Source organism: Apteryx rowi, unplaced genomic scaffold (assembly GCF_003343035.1).
Source record: "Apteryx rowi isolate R43461 unplaced genomic scaffold, aptRow1 scaffold_33, whole genome shotgun sequence".
Taxonomy (NCBI): domain Eukaryota; kingdom Metazoa; phylum Chordata; class Aves; order Apterygiformes; family Apterygidae; genus Apteryx; species Apteryx rowi.
In genome coordinates this window covers 211,542-233,881 of record NW_020449752.1, presented here as the reverse complement: position 1 = coordinate 233,881, position 22,340 = coordinate 211,542, and the positions used below count along the sequence as shown (strand labels likewise).

Sequence of the window (22,340 nt, the reverse complement as noted above, 5' to 3'; positions counted from 1 at the left end):
GGGGCTCGGCCCGCTGCGGCGGCGGCAGGTCCCGCCGCCCGCCCCGCCGCAGGCACATCCCTGAACTTCGGCGCGGTGAAGAACATAATTGGTGGTTGGTTCAATCGCTACCAGTCTAGACTCGCCCAGACACATCAATTAGCGGCGCTGTCGTTTTAAAGGGGTAGCGCCGCCGAGACAAGGGAGGCCTTATTGACACGGAGCGCGGCGGGCACGAACACGGGGAGGGAGACCAGAACTGGGCACCCCCCYCCCCGCCTTTTCTGCTGGAAAAGGCAAGATTCTCGCAGGAGAAAGAAGCAATAATAACTGAAATATCATGCATTTTCTCCCCATCCCCCCCGCCGCAGCCTGCCAGCCCGGGCTCGGTAATTCAGTGCACGGGGCATGCAGGTTCAATGGGGTTTCTGAGCTGGGCTTGTCTGTGGGAGCTGAAGAAATGCCAGTGTTATTGAAACTTAATTACGTTATAAATATCCAGTTAGGATAATTTCTTGGTAAACAAATGAAAATCAATCCAAACCTTCTCCTGCGACRTTTTTACCCTCTGCAGACAAAAGAAAGGGTATGGGGTTTGGATTTTATTTTTGTTTTTTGTTGTTGTTGTTYGGGTTTTTTTGCTCTCTTTTTTAATCTATAAGGCTTTCTTGCCTTTGCTTTATATGGTTCCTTCAATGATAATTTCATCAGTTTGTATAGCTGTACATTTTCACTGGAATTAAAGGAAACTATGACAAAAACAATTTCATATGCTGGGAGGAAAATRGCAGAGAAAATACACGTTGGGCGTGAATTGAATTACAAAATAGAATATGTAAGTCAGGCTTATTTTAGTGAGGGATGAAGATCTTCAGCACTAAAAAAATGCCAGACTAGGACTAGTTTCAATTAAAAGTGTATCTATTACAGTCTTGTGAAATTTAATATAACACACTCCCAAGTAAGCTGTGCAATATGTAATGCAAATATTTTAAAAAGGGAGAAAATAAATGGAGGCTTTTTTTTTTTTTGAGTATTGCATTTAAGATAGATAATGCAAATTTTGAGAACTCTTGCATTTAGGAGTTTTGTCTAAGCGGCAACTGTRCCACTTAGCTCTGTGACTTTGACCTCGTTGCAGCTTTGCTGGAACTTGCTTACCCAAGTTGAAAGGAATGGGGTTTGGTGGCAGTAAAAGGTAGAAAGGTCCACAGGCATTCTGCAGTTTTCCATTGTTGCTCTTTTATTTCAAGGGTTTTAATAGTACCAAAAGTTGCCTAGTACTGTAGCTCTAAAATGGAGAATACTTTTACTGTTTTTCTCTCCTGAATCATTTCCAAGGTACTTAAGGATTTATTGGGCCAGATTCCAAACTATAGTTGAGATGCTATGTAGTGGCTAGTGCTGATTAGATGATTGATTAATTTCTAATTGATTTCTAATTCAAAACTTCATTCATATTCTAAATCCTTGATGTTAAAATGCAACTTAAGTTGAAATTGAATTGCTTTGCAGCCTCTTTACAAAGTCATATCAACCTAGTCAAAATGCCAGTGGAAAATGGCATAAAATCTTTTTGGTTGGTTTTGTTAACTCTTTCATTTCACTGTGAGGAAGTCTTTGACCGTACCTCAGTACTTTAAAGTGATGAGATGTTTATTCATACTATGTTTGTGCCCAACCCCAATAATAATAGAAAGCGTTGCACTATACAGGGTATGAGGTAAATGTTAGACTGCAGCTCTAACTTAATTGCCAAATGATTTTGACTGTTTTAATGGCCACTCTCCTTTTGTGCTGCCCTAATTTTGTTTGTGTTCCCTTTTCTTGCAAGTAAGGTGGAATGCAGACATAAACTTGAAGTTTTAAATGTGGGCTCACARAAAGCACGAGTTTCCCAGTGCTACTGTGCCGCTCGGCAGCAAACTGGGGTTCGCAGTGCTTGGAAGAAGAGCCCCTCTGCCAACTGTACCGCATTCCTGCTGCCCTGCCTTTTTCCCAGGGCTCAGAAGGAAAGAGCATCCCAGTTCTTCTTCACTCTTGGGAACACACACATTGTTTCAATAATCCAGGCAATAAATGCTAATTAGTAATGCTTAAGGACCCTACCAGTCAGAGTAATTATCATAATTTACCTCTTCCTTGTTAAAAAACATTCCTTGCTGATTTAAAATTTTTTTGCAGCGATAGTTTGTCTCTTTCCTCTTTCTTTGGAAAGCACTCCTCGTTGCATTAGCAAGAAGTATGTGGGTCTGTTGTTGCACTGAAACGCATTGCACATATTGCATAGGGAACTGGAGCTAGAGGTAGACTCATGTAAAGATTTTCCCACATATAAAATTTTATTTTAAAACAGATATTTTTCCTTTCCCTGCCCTCTCTGCTCCCCCTCTTTTTCAGCACCACCAAAAACCACTTACAGGGGGAGAACAAAGGAAATTGCTAACTATAAAGGCATCATTAAGTATGAACAGCAACAGCAAGATAGTGTGTGTGATATGACAACATATTTTATTGCACAAAAGTAGAGATAATTAAATAATTCAGTGGTATTCTTAGCTAATTAGCACAAAGATCTTTCAGAAGCCATCAAGAAAATGGATCTCATCAAATCTAATAATATGCTACATTTCCCAAAGATCCCACATTTTCCAGTGTTGCTACTGCTTCACCACCTGATACAATAACACAAAAGGTTACAAATATGTGCACATTTAATTAGGCTGTTTTTCAAGATAATCTTTTCTGCATAAAGTGATTAGGTAATTTGAGGAAGTGAAATATATACAGCTGGAATTTTCAGTATTAGTCAATAACAGAGGAAAAAAATCACAGCTTCAGAAAAAACAGATCTATTATAAATGATCCATTAAAAAGATGAAATTATCAGGCTGGAATCCATTCCTGGGTTGATTGTGACAGAGCTGATTCATTTTGATTTGTACTTGAATGAATGTTGGAGTCTGAGATCTTTTTATAGAGTTAATTGGGGGCCTAGATTGCCTGTTTTATGCTTTTCTCAACGTTGAGAAGCATGTGGCAGAATCTAGGAGAGGTCTGGGACCTCTGCTTTAATGTGGACTCTAATTTCAAGGCCAGAGCCTGATCTCATTTGCCAACGGTATAAACTAGCCACAACAGCATTCTTGTGAGTGATGTTGTTTTAGGTCTTCAGTAGGACGGCTATAACTAGAATGCCACCTAGGGTCATGGGCAAACACTTTTTCCTCTAGATGCATGAATTTTTAGCAAGAATCAGAGACTACGTGTGATCACGAGCACAACCCAGGTTGGCAATCTRCAGATGCTATGCAGGGCAATGGGCTGCCTGGACAAGTACCTGCAGGGCATCGATGCTGCTACTGGAAAAATCTGTTAGGCATGTTCTCAGTAATTAGGTGCATCAAATATTATTCAGAATATCTCATTATATTATTCAAAATATCTCATTATACTTCCTTGATCTACACGTATATGCAAGTTCATGTGATGCATTTACAAGCTCTAATTTGCTGTCTCTATATTTGATATATTCAAGGTTACTTTTTCCTCTGCTAAACAAAGGAATGTCTGAAAAATTGCCTTTCTCAGCCAGTTAAACATCCACTGTTTTAAGTAAATGTCACTATGCAGCTCACCCTTTAAATAGTGGAATGGGAGGTACATCAGTCTTTTAGATACAGCACTAGTTCTTGCTTTTACTCTGGGCCCAAACTGAACTTTACTCCTGTGTTACAGTTATGGTGCATATTGACTCCACGGACTACCCAGACAAGTAATGCTGTGGGGTAAGACACTATGGTTTGTAATTATTTTTTGTGTGTGTTAAGGTGGAACTTACAGGGTCATCCTGAAATTCTGCAGTGCCTAAAATAGTGGTGTCCCTAGTACATAAAAAGAGCCTTTCCTTGCTCAGAAGAGTTGGAGACTGATTATATTAAGTAGACAGAGAGATTATGAGAAGAAAAAGCACCCAAGGGTGTGGTGGTTTGCCCTAGGAAACACAGTTCGTCATTAGCAAAGCAAGAATTCATGTCTCCTGGTTTACAGGACTGCTGTACTCAGTAGCATACACTCTTTGTCTGTGGGACTCTGCAGGCTGTGAATAAGGTTGCTGACATGCTAGGGGACCCTCTTATGTACCCTTGGACGTAATTACAAAAGAATGTTCTTCCATGAGAAAGTCGTGCATTTTTTCTCTTTTGTTTTTGTGCTGTTCACCYAATGCTTTGACAACTGTGTTTGATATATGGGGGCATTACAACCGATAAAAAAAATTGATATTTTTCAAGGTGAAAGATCAGTCTCTGATTTACCTGGTAGTCAAAGTGACTATGGAAGGCTGAAACCATGTACTGCAATTGTTTYTATTTAACAACTCTTCTCATGCTGTAGTCAATGAATCTCTGATCTCCTGGACTGAAATGTCTGACACTTGTAGAATTATTTATTTGCTGACTCCTGTATCCACAATCCACTGTGTTATGCTCACAGAGCTCCATCTACAGCAGTGTCCTAACAGAGTGGACCAATGGTGCATTGGATATAAATTGTATGTTCTTTAAAGGGAAGGGAGGCGGGAAGAGAGGGAAGACAAACATGGATAAACATAGGCTGTGCTGTGCAATACGTGCTTCTCATGCTGTCCTTTAAGTAAGGGATAGTCTCCAGCCACATATATTGTGATCAAGGATGGCTTGGACTTCTGAGAAACAAGGAGTAGATTAGCTCTGGCAGAATTTTTTTCTCGCTGTTGAGTCTCAGACCGTTGCTACCCATGTCAAACGGCCAACGTGCTGAACAAAATTTGATGACCCTTGCTGTTGTATAACTTCAGAAGATGGGACAAAAGGGGCACCCTTTGGTGTCCTATATGCCAAAGAGGAGTCAGCTCCTGAGAGAAGTCTCCAAACAGCTCCCTCTGGCTACTACAAGAAGCTGAACTGGTGGCTTCTGTTCCCTGGAAGGCTGTGTTYGATGATCACAGGCCGTTATATATTTCTCACTTGACTGCCCTGCTGGTAACTTCACTTTTAAGATGAATTATGCAAGAAATGCTGTGAAGCATCAGACGTTCAGGAGCTGAGGAYCGGGGGAAGAGTCCTCTCAGTGTATGAACTCATTTCTGTGTAAAGTCTGAGACTCACCTGGATTCCGGCTTCTCCAGAAAGGACAAGAGCTTTCAAAAAATGATTGGTGGACTTTGTTTTCCTGTGCATGTGTGCCTGTATCGTGTCTGAACTTGCAAAGAATATAATTGGTTATTCCCAAGGAATCCAGTAAATGGTGAATCTGTAAATCAGTTACCTACTTGTGTTTGTCTCATTTGATCATCCCTTTCTCCCCTTTCCCCTGGGGTATCACCTTGCTTTTAGAGCATGTAGTTCCCCCTGGGGCTGGGTTCTTCCTGGAGCGGAGAGGGGGGAGAAGACCAGGGAAAAAATACCACGTCGGGAAGAAGGTTGGTGGGCTAATGTTTGGAGCACCCCACGCACGGATTGATCAAAATTTGCCCTCAAATCTTTTGTTGTGTTGTATTTTCACTTCACAGATACCCTGCAGGGCAAGATGATTTAAAGGGTGTGTTGCATCTCACTCTTGAAGGCTAAAGTACATTAAAAGCTCTTAAAATCGGTATTTCTCTCTCTCCTGAATTTCATAGGTAATTCAGAAATAACAATATAGCTTAGGCATAATTCCTTTTATCCTGCGTCCCCTTTTGATCTTTTTCATGTGATCTYGCATCCAAGATGTAGTTTTGGGATATAATGTGGATTTAGAAAGATACTTAAACATAATTGGAGAAAGAGGGAAGCCACGATTTTGAATTAATGGTATTCTGCTTGCCTGTATTTATGTCAGTTGTTCAGTTCTRTTTGGAATATAGGAATAGATGGGTTAAAAATAGCGATCAAAACCCAGTAAAAACATGACGTTTTGGTGTAACTTACAGAAGTGTTCAGTAAGTATCTAAAGTCCTGGGGTACCAAATGACTTTTTTTTTTTTTTCTTAGTATCATGGCACACAAACTAACATTGCAAAGACAAGTGTAATAGCTCCGAGTTTTCCTCTCTGTCTGTTTTAAGATGAAATTTTTTCTCAAATTCCAGCCACAAAACAAAGCACAAGCCTCTTTCYGTTGTGCTTGCATGGAGGACTCGGATGGTCTTGGAGCATATGCAGTTGGTGCAAGTTCAGTGGGGGCTGCGCATAGGCGAAAGGAGGCTCCGGTGGCAGAACCCAAGCTTAAGCTAACACTTCTCATGAGGGATCTCTCTCATCCCATACATGAAACTGCAGTGGGACAGTGGGGGAGGTGCATTTCCACATTTATCTTTTCAGTTGAGATATACAACCCAAGGTCTCCTCTGTTGTTCAGGGACAGATGTCCAAGGAGAAGTTATGTTCCTTTGGCACATGCTGTGTGAAACCTTTCTTCTTTTTTTTTTATTTCCTATTTTGGTTTTAATACACGAAAGGAGGCAACACTGTTGTTGGAAATATCGCCTCACTTCAGAAATAAAAGGACAAAATATTCTGGAATGTGTTCAATCCTTTCCAGGTTGGAATGTATCTATCTGTTGGAAAACAATGCAGGGCTTAATGTTATAAAACATATGGAGCAATATATGTGAGTGTTTTGTTCATATATGATTGTACCTCGTTATTTAGTAGTGCATCACGTCTGCAGCACGTTCCATCCRTGGATCTCAAGGCGCTTCATGCACAGAACCGAATTAACTCTCACAAGTGTCTTTGTGAGGTGGGTATAGACATGTTCCTGTCTCTTATTCACATGAGGGGAAATCCACATGCAGAGCATTAAATCCCGTATTTTCTGGATCCTTAACCTCTGTGTCCTCCTTTTCCACAACTTAATTTTCCTGATAGCACAGAGGAAGACTTCTAATTTTCAACCCAACTTTTCAAAAAATAGATCAAGGATGGTAGAATCAAGTATCCTTTGATTCGAGTTGGTTTGTTTTTTGGTGGTGGTAGTGGGGGGGAAGGTGAGTGCAGGCTGGCTTTGAACACAGAGGGTTTGCTTCTCAGGCTGGGGACCTGTTATGCTGTGCAGAGCTCCTGGGATAGGGAGGTGCTTAGCCCCTCTGGGAGTCGGACGTAGCCTAAAAGCCCCAATGAGAAAGTTTGGCTTAAGCGTTTTGCCTGAGATGGCAGAGTTGATAATTGGATTTCAGTTTTCTGAGCTCCAGTCCATTACTGCAGCTATAAATCACCGTGCCTGCAATCGCTTGTCTAATGCATCCTTCGTTTTAAAATGTTTCCTTTGCAGCCTTCTCCCTCTGTGCCTATCAGGAAACCTCGAGTATAGCTAATACGGCGGTGGAGGGCTAAGCAGCCCCTTCAGTAGCTCTTAGTGCAACGCACTGTAACTTGTTGACTCTACCCAGCATTACCTCACTCCATAGAGCAGTTTATAACGTTCAAAGCTGCACGAGCTACACCTGACAACTTGAGTAGCTTTTACACCTATAAGGACTTTACATCCTAGTCAGGGAAGCTACTGTCTTGCATCTGTGGGGTCATGCTAGGCTAGCGCTTCGACACAAACTCCCCCATCACGTGCACTATTTGATGGTTCTTTAGCTTGAGGCTTGGGACAAAGAAATTTACTCTCCACACCTAGAAGTTCAGGGACGGGATGGGGGCTCACGTCCTCTGCGACTCTACCTCTGCAGGAGGTGTGAGTGTATCGGCCTATCTACGCTGCCTTCAGCATCTGAACTTGAGCTTGGGCTTAGGCTTGAGTGAGGCCCTGGGAACTGACCCAAAGTGTGACCCAGGTCCGATGCATTTACAGTGCCAGTTAGCTCCTGTTATGTGGGTGGTACCCGAGGTTATGATTCTGCAAAAAAAGAGTTCCTGTGTGAACGCACATTGGCCATTAACCTGAATGAGACAATTATGGATCGTGGTAAAACCCTCACTGACTCCACACACATTCCCTCTGTCATTAAACTTTGCCTTGCAGGTAGAATGAGAGCCAGACCTCCTCGTAGAGAAACGTAACAAGGACAAGGTGAAGCTGGGAGAAGCACATGCAATCAGGGAATACGCTGGCTAAATGGTAGCTGAAAAATAAGGCAGGGTTTTGTCATGTGAGGTATTAACTGAGATTGGGTATTAGGCTCCCTTGCACTTCACTGGTTCCAGCTCTGCTCTCCTGCGGAGCTCCGTGGGCGTAACGCTTGCCCTGCAGTCCAAACCGTTCTGGCAGAGTAAAGCTCGGAGGCTTTGCGGGTGGGAGGAGTTCCCGTTAGGGACCRTATCTTCTGAGTTTGGTAGCAGTCTGCCCTGACTTTTTACATCTCAAGGACTCAAATATCTTTTTGTATGGACAAAGTTATCGCCTGCCTCCTGCTAAAAGAGAAGACACTGGTAACAGGCTTTCTAGTGACTCCCCTCGCCCGCCCCCCCAACTAACTAGGCAATTAATTCTTGAAATCTTCAACGTTGTTGGTACGTCTGTATTTCATCTATAAACCCAAACTCTATTTTCCTGATAAAACAAAAGCAAAAGAATAGATGGTTAAAAGAATGAGTACTTAGATATGCCCATTTTTTCTTCTTATGTGTTCTTTATTTCTGAGATCTGGATTTTTCTCTATATCCGCTACTGTCAGAGTCTTGCTTCTATCCTAATAAATGGACATAGGTTGATGTAAAAGCCACACGTACAATGGGACAAATTCTCTCTTGATCTGATTCTGGTGTTACTGACAGAATTGCACCAGGAATAATTTTGATCCAGAGACAGTAAAAATCATATGTAAAACCTTAAACCCAGAACTCATCAGCAGGAGGCCTTGCTCCTACTGAGATTAGTCAAGCCCATTCTACTAGATATTTTTTATCCATATCAAGAGGAAGTTTGGAACCAGGTTTAATCTATTTCCCAGAAGTTGCTGATTCCTTCATGTAAAATAAGAAGTTTGTTTTCAAGACAAGAACAAATTTTTGGAGTATTCACGAGACTTTCTCTGATTGGTGCCTCTAGAAGATTAATTTGATATATGATGGATTTTCATAATAGTTGTCATTTTTTCTCCCCGCACAGACATACACATTGAATTTCTTTTCTAGTTTATGCTTTACATGACATAGGTCACAGTTACTCCTAAGCAAAGCATAATGTTAAAAGAGGGCATGGACAGAATTGAAATGTTGCAAAGTCCTCCGTGGGGCTTTTGGCATAGGAATAAATTTTATCTCCTCCCTTTAGCAATTCCAGTCTAAAGCAAAACCATTTTTAATCCTTGCTAAAAATCAGTCATTTTTCAAACCCCATTCTGCCACGCAGCATGTCTGGCTTTTGTCCCCAAAAGATCCATGTATGATTGGAATGCTAAAAGAACAATAATAAGAATAAAGACTTAGAAGTAAAGGGCAGTTTACACATAGTCCTTCATTCTGCGTCAGGAGCAGCACTGAAATTACAGGATAGTTTGAACCACAGTACAAGACTCAATGAAGGCTCGTCAAAGTGATAGTTCCCTGCATTTCACCATTTTAGGCACTTTTTCTTCTCATCATCTGACTTTAGAAGCTCATGAATCAATTGAGCAAATAGAAGGTTTGCACATACAACAGTSCAGGGTCTATATGAGAAATCCGTGGCCCAGATCCTCAGTGACCATAACTGTCCTCTTCACTCCCAGGAAGAGTCCTGGGAGGCCGCCCTGAAGCGTGCCCTATGCTAAGCAGCACTGGGCATTTCTTATGCTGGTCACCAGGACTTTGGGTTATTTCTGTACGTGTCTCTGTGTGATTAATGTGTCAAACAGCTCAAAAGAAATTCTTGTAAGGGCTAAAAGCTTATTTTTGTCCCCGCTGTCTGTTACTTACATTAGCTGAAACTGCTCTGAAAACGTAATGGTAGATGTTCATGCCAGCTGAAGATTCTTGTTAAATTCTCCACCTCAAATAACTGTTGGGTTTCTATTCTTCTTTAATGACATATTCAGAGGCTTGCTTCATATGAAACAGATACCATTTGAAAGTTGAGCCGATCTTATCTAAATTATCTATTATCACAAAAGCAGATCTGCTTATTTAAAGCGGTATTTTCATCCATATTAGCTCTTATGTCAGGTAACTGGTTATTACTCCTATTCAGCATTGGTGCATACCCATCTCTAAATTACTTGGGAAGCAGTAAAATATCCATTGTAACTGTATATAACAATACACCCTGCTGTCTGTCCTGTTTCCCAATTGAACTTACACGATAGACTTTGGATTAACACCTGAAAGATCACAAGCTGAAGCAGACATTGATAATAAATGAGGCTCACTGGAAAGCTGAAGGGTAGGGTGATACCATTGATACAATCAGTTAGGGAGTTCTCACAACAGGGAAATTCTTAAAGCCCCTTAATATGATGTATGCCAAGTTAAGAACAAAAAAACAGAGAAAGTTTGGTTTTTTTCCACAGACTGTGTTTGAATATGACTGTCAATGCAAGAAGCGCAGGTTCTCTTCCACTGAGTGTAACATGGGGATCCTCCAGGAGGCCAGATGTAGAGCAGCAGAGAGCAGAATTTGGCCAAAGACGATGGCAGAAGCAGGCAGAGGTGTCCTGCCTGGAGGAGGCCACATTTCTACCCTCAGCTGCTAGCAGGAATAACTGTCTCCCTGGGAATATCTGTCTTTCTAGCTACATTTCTCTGGTTGGTGTCAGACTGGCACAAAAGCAAAGAAGTCAGAGCATTTTGAGTTAAGACCAAAGTTCTTAACTTTGGTTGTTCTTTACATCCCGTGTTTGAGAAAGGACTATCAGTAAAGATGTCTCTGAAATGTTTTAACTTCCTCCAAGATGCCAACAGACACCTGTAACACTGCAGAAATGGGGAAACTGGTAGCTGCTTTACTGCTACCTCCGCACACACCCCCATCTTAGAACCCCAAAAATGGAGAATTAGGCCCTGTCTCACCATTCAGTGTTTCTAAAGAGATCCAGCTGAATAAACCAAAACGATTGGAACCAGCCTTTCATCTACTAATGGTCTAATGGGATCCCTTTGTGTTGATTTTAGCACTTTCTCTTCTTGGCTGCACTGAAGAATCCACTGCAGTAATGCCCAACCTTTTATTGTTGTGCCATGTTATTCATGAATTATTCCAGTTGCATGGTTATTTTTGTTTTGGCGTGCAGCCTGTTTTAAAATATTTGTAAGACAAAAGAAAGGAACACAGTTTTTCCACTTCCCGTCTGTCTGTCTAGAGCCCCAAACATCTTCCAGCTTTGGGAATCTAGCTAATAATTTATGAGCTTCGAGTGTACAGGATGGTGTGAACTGAGAACTTGGCATCCATGGACGTTGGTGTATTCTAGGCAAGTTCTAGTCCTGGTCGTACTCCACAGCGATCATCATCACCAGCCTATCCCTTAAAGCTGAAACAAAATCAGAACCCATCTCCTGGGTCTCTTTAAACTTTAGGCAAAATTTAGACTTAGACGCAATTTATCCTGCCGGTCAATCTTTCCTTCAGCTGTAAACCGAGAGAAGTGTGTTGGGAACTTGGTCCCCCCTTTAATGAACAACATCCCAGACAGACATTTAAAAAAGCATATTTAATGCAGTGCAGTTGATGACCTGTTGCTATTACGGCTCTTCCAACACAGACATGGGCACTTGGAGAAGTAGGTTAACCAGAAGACATTTACTCTTTTTCTACCTTTTGTCCATCATTTGCTCAGTGGGGTTATGTGACCTATGGCTAATAGCTGTCACTGCTGGAAATGGCATGAGGAATCTCTGGGTGAAAAGAGGTGGTGGATATTGGTGGATAAAACATCACCTACCTGCAATGATGCTTTCTGGTATATTTTGGATGGTGAATGATTTCTACTGAGATCTATGACCAGCAAGAAGCTAGTCAGCTCAGCGACTACAGAATTATAGCCGGAGTTATGCAGGGATGCTTCACAGTCATAGGTTGTTCAGGATAGGGAGCAGAGCCAGTCTGCAGAGGAAAGATGTAGTATTAGTGTACCAGGAGAGCCGGAGTGGCTGTGGTTGTGCTTAACTCTCACAGTAGGCCCAGAGCAATTTCCAAAATCCTGAGCAGACAGGCATATCTGAGTGCTCATTCAAGTGTTTCAAATGCCGAGGCTTTTCTCCCCACCAAACTGCATCCTGGTTGCTTTCCAGCATTATGAGCTGGGTAGGCAGTGAGCTAATCAAAGCTAATAATCAGTATAGCTATGTCCACTCTGAACGTTGAACCACTCAAGAACAGACAACTTACAGTCATCTGGACTGATACTTGAGTTTTTACTTAATTTCAGTGGCAGGGAGGGTTTCCTGTGATGTCCAGGCCTACACAAACCTCTTAAAAAGAACGAAACTAGGAGGTAATATTAAGCAGTATTGTGCGATAAGGGAAGTTCCCTCTGCCCTTTGGTAACAATGGATCAGTCCATCTAATATTCCATTGCACAAACTGACATCTCTTTTCTAAAAATAGATGTCTGAACACTCAGTCAATGGAGTAATCCAATTGCCTGAACATTCTTGGGTGCTTTATCATTTAAATTGTAATAAATCTCAGTATGCCACAAGCTGTACTGAGTTGCATCAAGTTACATTCCCACCAATAACATGCGGTAACCAGATGAAATCAGTGTGACATGACGTAACTGAACTGAAAATTCAGTGTGTGCACTGTTTTGTCTTAAAAAGTTGGCCTAAATAGGTCTCTTTTAAAAATTAGGGAGATTTTATTAAAATCACTGCCAGTGTCCCATTTTGACTCACTATTTCTCCCTTTTATTTATTTGAAATAATGAGCATATGGGACCTGCCCTAAAGTCCATTGAACTCTWTTGAAAGACTACTACTGATTTCAGACTTTGGATCTGGCCTATTGGGAATTTTAAAGTAAAATATTAAAGAATCACTGTAGTGCATGTTTTAGGACAGTTGGACTAACACAGTAATGCTCCCATGATTTCTTCAGGAATTTGTGTCCACAAACTAATAGCTATCATTGTCTGGAAAATCTTCCTTATCTTTATCTTTTTTTTTTCCCCTTTTCTTACTAAAAGCAGTGGGATAAAATAATTTTAAGTCTCCTAAGTAGGCCCTTATTACTCAGAGTAAGATTCCCCTGGGCCACCTTAATGAACTCCCTCTTCTCCTTGGTCTTATACATGTTTCAGATATTTATACAAGATGTATGAACATAAAAGGATTATTTATAACATTGTTGTTTCTGAAACGGGGGACTAAAGCTAAACATAATCTGGTTCAATCCTCAGCTAATGTAAATCATTCTAGCTCTCCTGAAAGTTGCTGATGAAATCTTTCTGTGCACCCAGTTAAAGACTGGTTTCTGCAGGACTGGGAGGAGGGAGAGCATTGAATAAAAGTGGAGGGAACAAACGATGCCACCTGTRATGATATCTGTGGATGGCCGGTGTACTGGAAAGTCGTCACAGGGTTTGGCTCTGCTGCAGGTGGAGGGGTGATGATGTTATGGGCAGGGTTACCGGTGCTAATGTAATTCTCAATAGCACAGGTGGGATGACAATGCGATGGCATAGATACTAGCTTGAGCTGGTGACCTGACTAAGCATATAGGGCTCCTGCTCTGCTAGATCATGGTGAGGGTTATGCTGTACATCCTGGTTGAAATGTTACTTGAGCTGGCTAGTTTGAGCCTAGCTATGTGGCCTGCTATGCCAGCTCTCTGCTGCAGTGACACTTAAGCCTTGGATACCTCGGTGTGAAGCCTCTCTGGTTCTGCTCACCTCACTGCTGCAGAGTTACAGTGACAAAACCGAAATCACTCACGGGGATAAGGTTGGTGCACTCTTGCAGTAGGTAGGTCTGAGGTATAAGAAGGGGGGGCTATTAAATCTGGCTCCTTTTCCCAAAGAKACATTTTGGAAGATCATATGAGGTAGTGACTTGATGAGAGAGAACTCAGAAACAGAAGGAGAAAAATGTGGGAAAGGGGTAAGTAAGCCAGCAAGGGGTATATCKCCTGTTATAAACTCTGACCTCAGTTATAGCAGGCCAGTTGTGTGTAGCTCACTCTCACAACCTAGGGTCACRGATGAGGTACTTGAAGTGACCCCCACCATGGGGACAGAAGAGGTCCCTGCAGCACAGCTGCAATGGAGGGCAGAACTTGGCTTTGTTATGTCTTGCTGACCAACCCTGCCAGTGCTGACGGAGGGTGAAGAAATGCTTCCTCTTAACTTGCTTAAAATGCTCCACTTCACTTTAAACCGTCTTTTTCAAACAGGACTTTTAAACCCCGATTAAGAAGTGATAGGGCATGCAATTGTGCTGGCATTTCTGGTGGGAGATGCTGCTCCTATCCCCCTCCACTGAAAGCTGCAATGAGAAGCAGCTGCTGGAAGTAGCCTTTGAGTGAAGCTCTGCTTCAGTCAGAACAAATCCATAAGCAGAGCTTAATGTTCCACCCTTCTTTCTTCACATGCTTTAGAAAAGTTAATTAAATGAGGCTGGGATTTRAAAAGTGAGAAGCRCCATTGCCAAATCAGTTCCTCAGCGTWCCCCTTATTGTTCCCTCCGACCAGAACATCAGCACAGACCTCATTCCTACTACTTACATACCATATTTCCACAAACTTAATGGTTACAATGTGGTAATGAGCAATAGAAGACCAGATGTTCAGATTAGATGGGCCTAATGGCCGTGTCATAGTTTGTAGGGTAAATATAATAATTATTAAAAAACCCATTTTAAAGGCACAGAAACCAAATGACAGGAAAATTGAATGATTTGCCCCAAGTTTCACATTAAGTCATTGGCAGAGTGCGGGAAATGGCTAAGGTAATAACACGGCTCTATCGACAGCAGTGGAAAAGCAGCCAAGATGTCATCAGGAAGCTGTAGGTTTTAACACTGAAGCAGTGAATGTGCAGAGGTACAGCAATAAACAGAATACGAACCTCAGGCTGGTGCACCTGGTTCTCCTGCACCCTGTTGGAGTCCATAAATATTGCCCTGTTGTGGAAGGGATTTCCCATACCTCTGACATCCTATGAAGTCCCGGCCAGCTGTAATGTAGTGAAGCAGCAGAGACAAAATCTTTAACAAATGGGGCCAGGAAGGAAATGCGGCTCTAATTCTTTGGCCAGAAAGACTCACTGATGAGCAGCAGTTTACATGACTACAAACAGACAAGAACCCTCTGGGCTTTTTTTTTTTTTTTTTTAAAGTCTTGTGGTCTTCACATTTATAGGAGAAAGATGCCAAAGAAATATTGAAGCTGTATCTCCTCTTCGTTTGTTAGCACAGTTCCCCAGCCTGCAAAGTTGATTCTGTGTGCTTGGAAGAGAAGAAACCCCTTTTTTCCTGTCTGTTTTCAGTGAGGATTATCTGAGCTTGGCACAGAGACCCTCCAAAGCCTTTAATGAGGTCTTCAACCTCCAGCCATGAGGCTGAAAGTTACCATAGCCCATTCATGCTTAAATTCCTGGTAGGAAGTTTGTTTTTCATACTTTACTATGGTTTTCCTAGAAACTTTGATCTTCACTCCTGGGAGTCTCATATACACTGCATCTGCATCGTTGGCCTTAATCTTTCATAACTGAGTGGCCTACTTATCAAAGTGTGACAGCTATCTTAACCCCCCACCCACTTCCCARCATAGCTATAGGAGACTCTCCAACTGTTATGAAAACAGAAAAGTTAATTGAATAGGCTGTTTCTTGTCGTACTCCAAATATTTGGTCTCCTTTGTCACTACGGCTTGACTCCTTCAATCCTCTATCCATATAGTCCCTGTCTCCGTAGCAGCTGAGAGTTAGCTTTCAGAGTAGCACGCTTCCATGAACAAATGATTCACTTTTGCTCACCATTTTCCTGGACATTGCTTTATTCCTGAAAGGCCATTTTTTCAAGTGTGAAGACTAGCAATTGGCATATTCTTAATATAAATAGTAACAGCTATCTCAGTATGAGTCAGCAGTCTCATAATATCAGAATATATAAACAGGAGTGCCATAAAAAAGCAATGGGCAGTAACTATGCCCCTCTACCTAACAGTGGCCTGCCTTGGGTGCAGGACAGTGTCTTCTTTTGGATCCACACTTTAGTAATGAGACAGACCGTTCACTCTGCTGGGAAAGCAACAAGAGTGGTTCAAGGCTTGGAAATCATGACTTCTGGGAAAAATAACTGAGAGAACTGGTTTTTTTTTTTTAGTCAATAGAAGAAAAGGCTGAAAGTGAAACCTGAAAATTACTTTCAGCTACATAAAAGACAGAAGCAGAGGAGGAGTAAATTGATCTCCATGTCCACTGGAGATAGGGCTCATAAGACAGTGCTCTCTGCCTATGATTTTTCTCAAAGAAAAAAAAAATATCGTGCCAATAGAATTTGACAGAAAGAGGATCTGTTGGATTACACAGTGTAGTACATTTTGCCTCCATTTGTTGGTCTACTGTGGATTGGTGACAGGTTTTTTTTCCCTAGCTTCCTCCTTGGCAGTCCATTTAAAACTGGCTCATATTTTGTTATTACCTCTGATGGTTAGCAAACGGCCATATCTGCGAGTTAACTCTCATTTATGATCTTCTCATAATGATAAAGTGGTTCTTTTAAGAGTCCCATTGCTTGCCAAAAACCTATTATTGCAAAAGTCTAAAGCCACTTCCAAAATAATTTATTGGACAACTGCACTCTGAATGAGTAAGAAGCACTAGGAAGGCTCTCATTTAATACCAGCAATCAAATACATCTTAATGTACCCATAACCGGAGTATCCAGATGCCATGTATTTAAGAGTAGTATTGCTTCTCTTCAAAAGAACCACATTCACCAGTCTTGCTTTTACAAATGCGGCATTAGTTCCTGGGATAATTTTCAGGAAGGACTTTTGAACAAGCTTGCTGTGGGCCTGCCCAGCAAAGAGACATATCTGAGCTGGCTCTCCACAAATAGCAACTAGCAGAGGAGGACTTATCTGCATAGGCAGGTGCAAAGAGGGAGAAGCTTCTCATCTGTGTCCAGAGCTGGCCAAACCAAGCTGACTGTGGTCTGGAAACCATGCAGCCGTGTTAACGTATTAGGATATACAAACTAAGGCTGGAGCTGGTTCACATCCAGCTAGTTGGAAGCACAGCAGAGGAACTCAGGTCTGTCAAATCCCACGGAAATTAAGGAAAGCTATGCAACTTTTCACAAGCATATAATTCTCCCGGGGTGGGTCCATGAGGCTGAACCATGCCGTCCAGATTTGGACTGCAGTCCGTTTGAGTCCACATGCAAACGTCATAGGGGTCAGACCTGATTTTTGGGTTTGAATTCATTAGGTATACAAAGATGTGTTTTATCTGTGTTATTTCATCAGGATTTTATAAATCTTTTCCTCATGTGAACACAAGATCATTCACAAATGGAAAAACCTTGCTGAGTTATTTCCTTTTTTTTGAGCCTCCGATACTAAAAATTAGCAGTTTTTTTGAAAAATTGCATGAGTTTTGTGACTCATGAGGGTTGTAGGTGGTATTATTTGTTTTGGTGTCTGGAATCCCAGTGTCAAACTTGCTTTTGTCAGAAGATTGATACAACGTTGGTTTTGGCGAGAAACATGGTRGGAGAAAGGACATCACTTAACAGATACTTAAAATGTGGTCAGACTCTGAAAAGTGACTCTTAGAAATGACATTGTGGTTTTCCATATTTATTTTCTCTCAACAACTTCCAGAAACAATCTGCTGAGTTCACAGATCTAAAGGTGATTTGTTGAGCTGTCACCTCTCCAAACTCAGTGGAGGGTTTTGGAAACCCCGCCTTCTTCCTTGCGCCTCTTCCATCATCACCACTAATAAGGATCCCACGACTGGAAATTAGCTGACATGTTGCTGATGGATGCATGAGGCCGAGTAAACTCTAGCTGCTCTTCCATGGCTCCTTTGACTTATCAGGGATGAAAAGAGCAATGATTCAGCTTCAGCCAGAGGTAACACAGAGGTACACAGAAAGAAGATTATAAAGTAGCAGTGGGATGGTCTAGTGGTTGAGACATGGCTCTGAAACTATGGACATCTTAATTCAGTTCCCATCTTTAAAATAATCAAGTTCTCATGCTCTCTGTACTCTATATGGCTGCTGTTAGCCTTGCCAAGACTGGCAAACTCCTCCAGCCTGCAAAAGCAATCGCTGGGTTCCCGGTACCTGTGCAGGCTATGAGCAAAAGCTACATGCAACGTGTAGATGATAATAATCTGGCTCCGAAACCTAGCATAACCGTACTTACTGCAATGTTCTTGCTTGAAAACTAAAGCTAATTAGCCCATGTGGAGCAAAGCTGCTGATGCAACTAGACTGTTTCTGATGCCAGAGCTAGCAGGGGTTCCCCTCTGCAGTGCCATGTAGGCACAGTCATAGCACAGTAGTCAAGCAAAAATAAATCATCATAACTGAAATGTCCTGGACTTGTCRTGGCAAAAAAGTCAATCAGCAAGTGGTGATATTGAGAAAAAAATCACTTCATTTTTCAGTGGAAAATATTCAAGGACAGTTAAGAAGCCCCAAATTAGGTCATTCTTCTATAATCCATTATGTTGGGTGCCTATGGRGCAACATTAAGGATGGTCACTACTTTTAGGTACCTTAAAATGACAGCACTGATTTCCCCATTGAAATACATAGATTATGAGTTCTCATTTCAAGAACACCTGTGTCATCTCTACAACTGACAYGCTTAGAGTGTGATTTTTCCTGTGCAAAGGTGGAATAATTTGCTCAAGCAACATTTATTCTGTGCGTTCTTATTTACTTGAATAAACTACATTTGATATCATTTTGTTAAGAGAAAGCTCGCTGGGATGAAACTTGGCTTATCGAGGCCTGAAGCTGTGAGTCAGGAGTACCACGTCCCATTTCACAGTGCACTTCTCTGACCTATGGGAGGCCATTAAAGGTCGGTCCAAACCCAGCTGAAGTAACATGAAAGAGTCCCATTGACTTCAAAGGGGCCTGACTCAAGCAAGATTTCTCTGYGTCATGTTCCTCATCTTTCCAGCTGGCAGAGATGCCTACCTCTTAAGGTAGTGAGGCCTAATGATTCACCCCAGTACATAGGGAACATGGGGAATTTTGCCAGAGAGATAGAGGGTGACTCCGAAACATGACTATTTTGAGGTTTCAGGTTACATTGCTGAGGAAACCTGATACTGCTTTAGTTAATATGGCTTGAGCAGACAGAGTTCTTGTCTCAGCTATGACTGTTATTGCATGTTCATGAGGTCTTAAGGCCAGTGGGTATGTTTTACCGTGCATCAAGTGCTTGAGCTTTGCAGGTTAGCTATTTTTTTCAAACCCAAGGCTCGTTTGTGTTGCACTTCTATTTTACTCCAATCTGAGGTGCAAACGAGCAGATAGACAGCTACAGTTTTAGCTCATCTCCAAAAGGCCCCAGCCTGAACCAAGCCCAGGTCCAAACATCCCGAGGGCTGAAGGCTGATCCCAGGGCAGAGCCTTTGCGACTGGCTCCTCTTCAGCCTCTCTGCTCTCGGAGGAAGCAGAGCTCTTTGCTGAACGCCCTTGAACTTGGCGTGCTTGAAGCAAACTCGGTCTCCGCGTGGCTGGGCTGACCTAGGACGCTTTCCCAGCGCCGCGGCGGAGGAGTTCCCAGCCCACGGTGAGGGCGTTAGAGGAATCCTCCACCAACAGTGGTCCTCACTTCCCTGCCTCCGTGGGGGCAGGTGGGTTTGGGAGCTTATTTAGCCGGGGCAGGGGGCCATGGCAGCTGCCCCCTGCACTGACCACCCAAACGGGGGCAGAGCCCCACCCTGGGCTGCAGCTGCAGCCGCTCAGCAACTGGGAGGCACTGGGAGGCACTGGGTGGAGGTGCTGCTGGGAGCAGGGCAGAGAGCGGCGTGGCAAAGACACCTATTTTAAAGGTGGACGCGCTGGAGAAGGCCCATAAACGAAAGGTACTTTTTAAAGCTTTCTATATATTTCTGGAACAAAGAGCGGTGGCTGTGGAAACAAAGATAAAGCCCATTGACAAATGATGTCTGAAATTGCAACACACACACACACACATCCATACGTATATACCGCATATTACAGTAATTTTAATTGCTCGTAACCTACCCCGCTACCCCCCCCTCGCTTTCTGCTTCCTCCTCCCGCACTCTCGCCCCCCCCCCACGAGTTAATCTGTCGCTAGATTCTCAGCTTTTCTTTTGCTTCTGGTTTCATTTTCAGATGACAAAATTCAAGGCACACAGCTCTGCTGTCTGGTTGCCCTGGTAACGGCAGCCTATTATCGTACCTTGTCATTCATCAAGAAAGAATTGCACTTGACAGAGATAGACCAAAATGCCTGCAGTCTGCAGCATAAAAAAAAAAGGAAAAAAAAAGAAAAAACTGTTTTCTTTTCTTCCAAGTATGTAAAAGGCCTTTAATGCCTATTTAGTTACATGTTTTATTTAACATTGCTTATTACCCACTAAAGAGATTGTCGATACTCGTAGAAATAGATATTTCCTCCTCAAAAATATATTTAAGTCAAATTTGTAATTCTGCCTTGCTTTCAAACCCTTCCACCCTGATGCACAATATAAAGGAAATGGTTAAATGATAAACGTTTTGCATGTTGAATTCACCAAGTGACCACACAAATGCTGCCTTTCTGCTTAATTATGCCTTGTGTTGGTTAGCTTTCCTGCTCTCTTTATAGAGCTTCAAAAATAATTAGCAGGGTATGTAATAAATAATTGAATTTTATCTTTAATTAAGCCTTCAAGTGTTATGGAATACAGAAAAGTGCATGTACATAAAAAGTACATATATATATCGTGTGGGTACATATGTATATGTATGTTGTATGTATTAAAAAGGTGGAGGTTTCTTTGAGCATAAAATGTGAAATCATTCTTTCTGAAGTTGGAGCAGTCCCAAATTCATTGTTCTTCAAAGGCAGGAAAAGGTAATTGCTTGTTATTTTGCCTACCTCATCTTTGCCATTTGAAATAACCCAAATTAATTCCTGAAATCTGTGGCCTCATACTTGTTGTTAATGAACACATTTATATGTTGAAATGCCCAGTATTATGATTTTTTAGGTCTGAGTATTTTTCTGATAACTGTATAGTTGTTTAAACAGCTGTAAGTGAGGGGGTTTGGCTATTTTATAAAAGGATTTTGGGTCAGAGTTTTGCTTACATTGGTCAATTTGCTTGTTAAAGGTGGGATATGTTGTAAAATAGGTTTTATTGGCCATGTGGTATTTTAAGTACATATCCTCCTTGCTTGGGTTTTGAATCTCTGATTGTTGAATCTTTTGTCCTGGAGATCAGAGAAAAGGAAAGAGAGATAGTGGAGGAGAAAGATAGAGTGCACTTAAAAAAGGGAAAAAAAATAAATAAAAAAATCCCCGCACCGATTCTACGTGAGCTCTGTTTATTTTCATTAAGCGTGTGTCATCCGCGCTGTACGCAGCCTGCAGGGGTGAGGTGCTCTGAACTTCGGGAGCCGGCTTTGCGCTCCCCCACCGAAAGCAGGAATCAGTGCGCTGCTCTCTTTCTGCGTTCGAGCGCTCTGTCTACACAAACTCCCACATGGGGAAGGGATACACGGGGAAAATATACGGTTGTGACTGCACCAAATCAAATGCAGATCTTTTCATTAGAGAGGTACTTGGTGCTTGCTGCCCGGGAAAGTCTCCAGAGGACACATTCTTACCGTTTCACATTTACAAGCCTCGGACGCTTCCCGACGCGGATTTCGGGTTTATTTGCAGCAGCGACGCAGCGACAAAAAGAGCAGGGAGAGAGGGAGATGGCACTTAAAACATCTACTAATACGCTAGTTCCTAGAGCCACTCCTGAACTTTTTACTTTTCGCTTTAATAATGCCGCAACACCAGTGTTCATTTCCTGTTCAACCTCAGTCCTACCTTTTGATTTTTAAATCTCCCTTAGGCTAGGGGTTTCAGCGGACAAAGAAATGAACAGGCAGAAACAATTAAACTAGCAGATACAGTGAAAACCAACACCACAGCACTTTGGCAGAAATTGCAGTGTATGAGCGAATTCTGTCATGTATTTGATGTTTCAACAGTCGGTCTTATTCTTGCAGTTTCTTCCAGCCTTCCTTTCGGCTAAAAGAATTCTGCTCTCCCTTAGGACCTCATAAATACATAGAGGCACTGAAAATATTTTTTCTGTATATTAATATTACATGATAATCTTGGAGAAAAATAAAATGCTAAAGCTAGACCTTCTTAACTGCAAAATGGCTCTTTAAATCCCTTTTAAATGTTCGCATATGTCTTTATGAAAAATTGGAATTTGGAATGTTTATACAGCCCTGAATAGTGCAAGTGAATATCCTTAAATT

General features: G+C 42.0%; 1 long non-coding RNA gene across 8 annotated transcripts in view; it reads left to right on the top strand.

Annotated features, from left to right (window-relative positions):
• Positions 1-5,281, top strand: part of LOC112968959 — a 165,744-nt gene extending 160,463 nt beyond the window's left edge. For all 8 annotated transcript variants that reach the window (XR_003254507.1, XR_003254503.1, XR_003254508.1 and 5 more), the window contains one exon: positions 3,718-5,281. This is a non-coding gene — a long non-coding RNA (uncharacterized LOC112968959). The remainder of the gene's footprint in view (positions 1-3,717) is intronic.
• Positions 5,282-22,340: the final 17,059 nt, after the last annotated feature.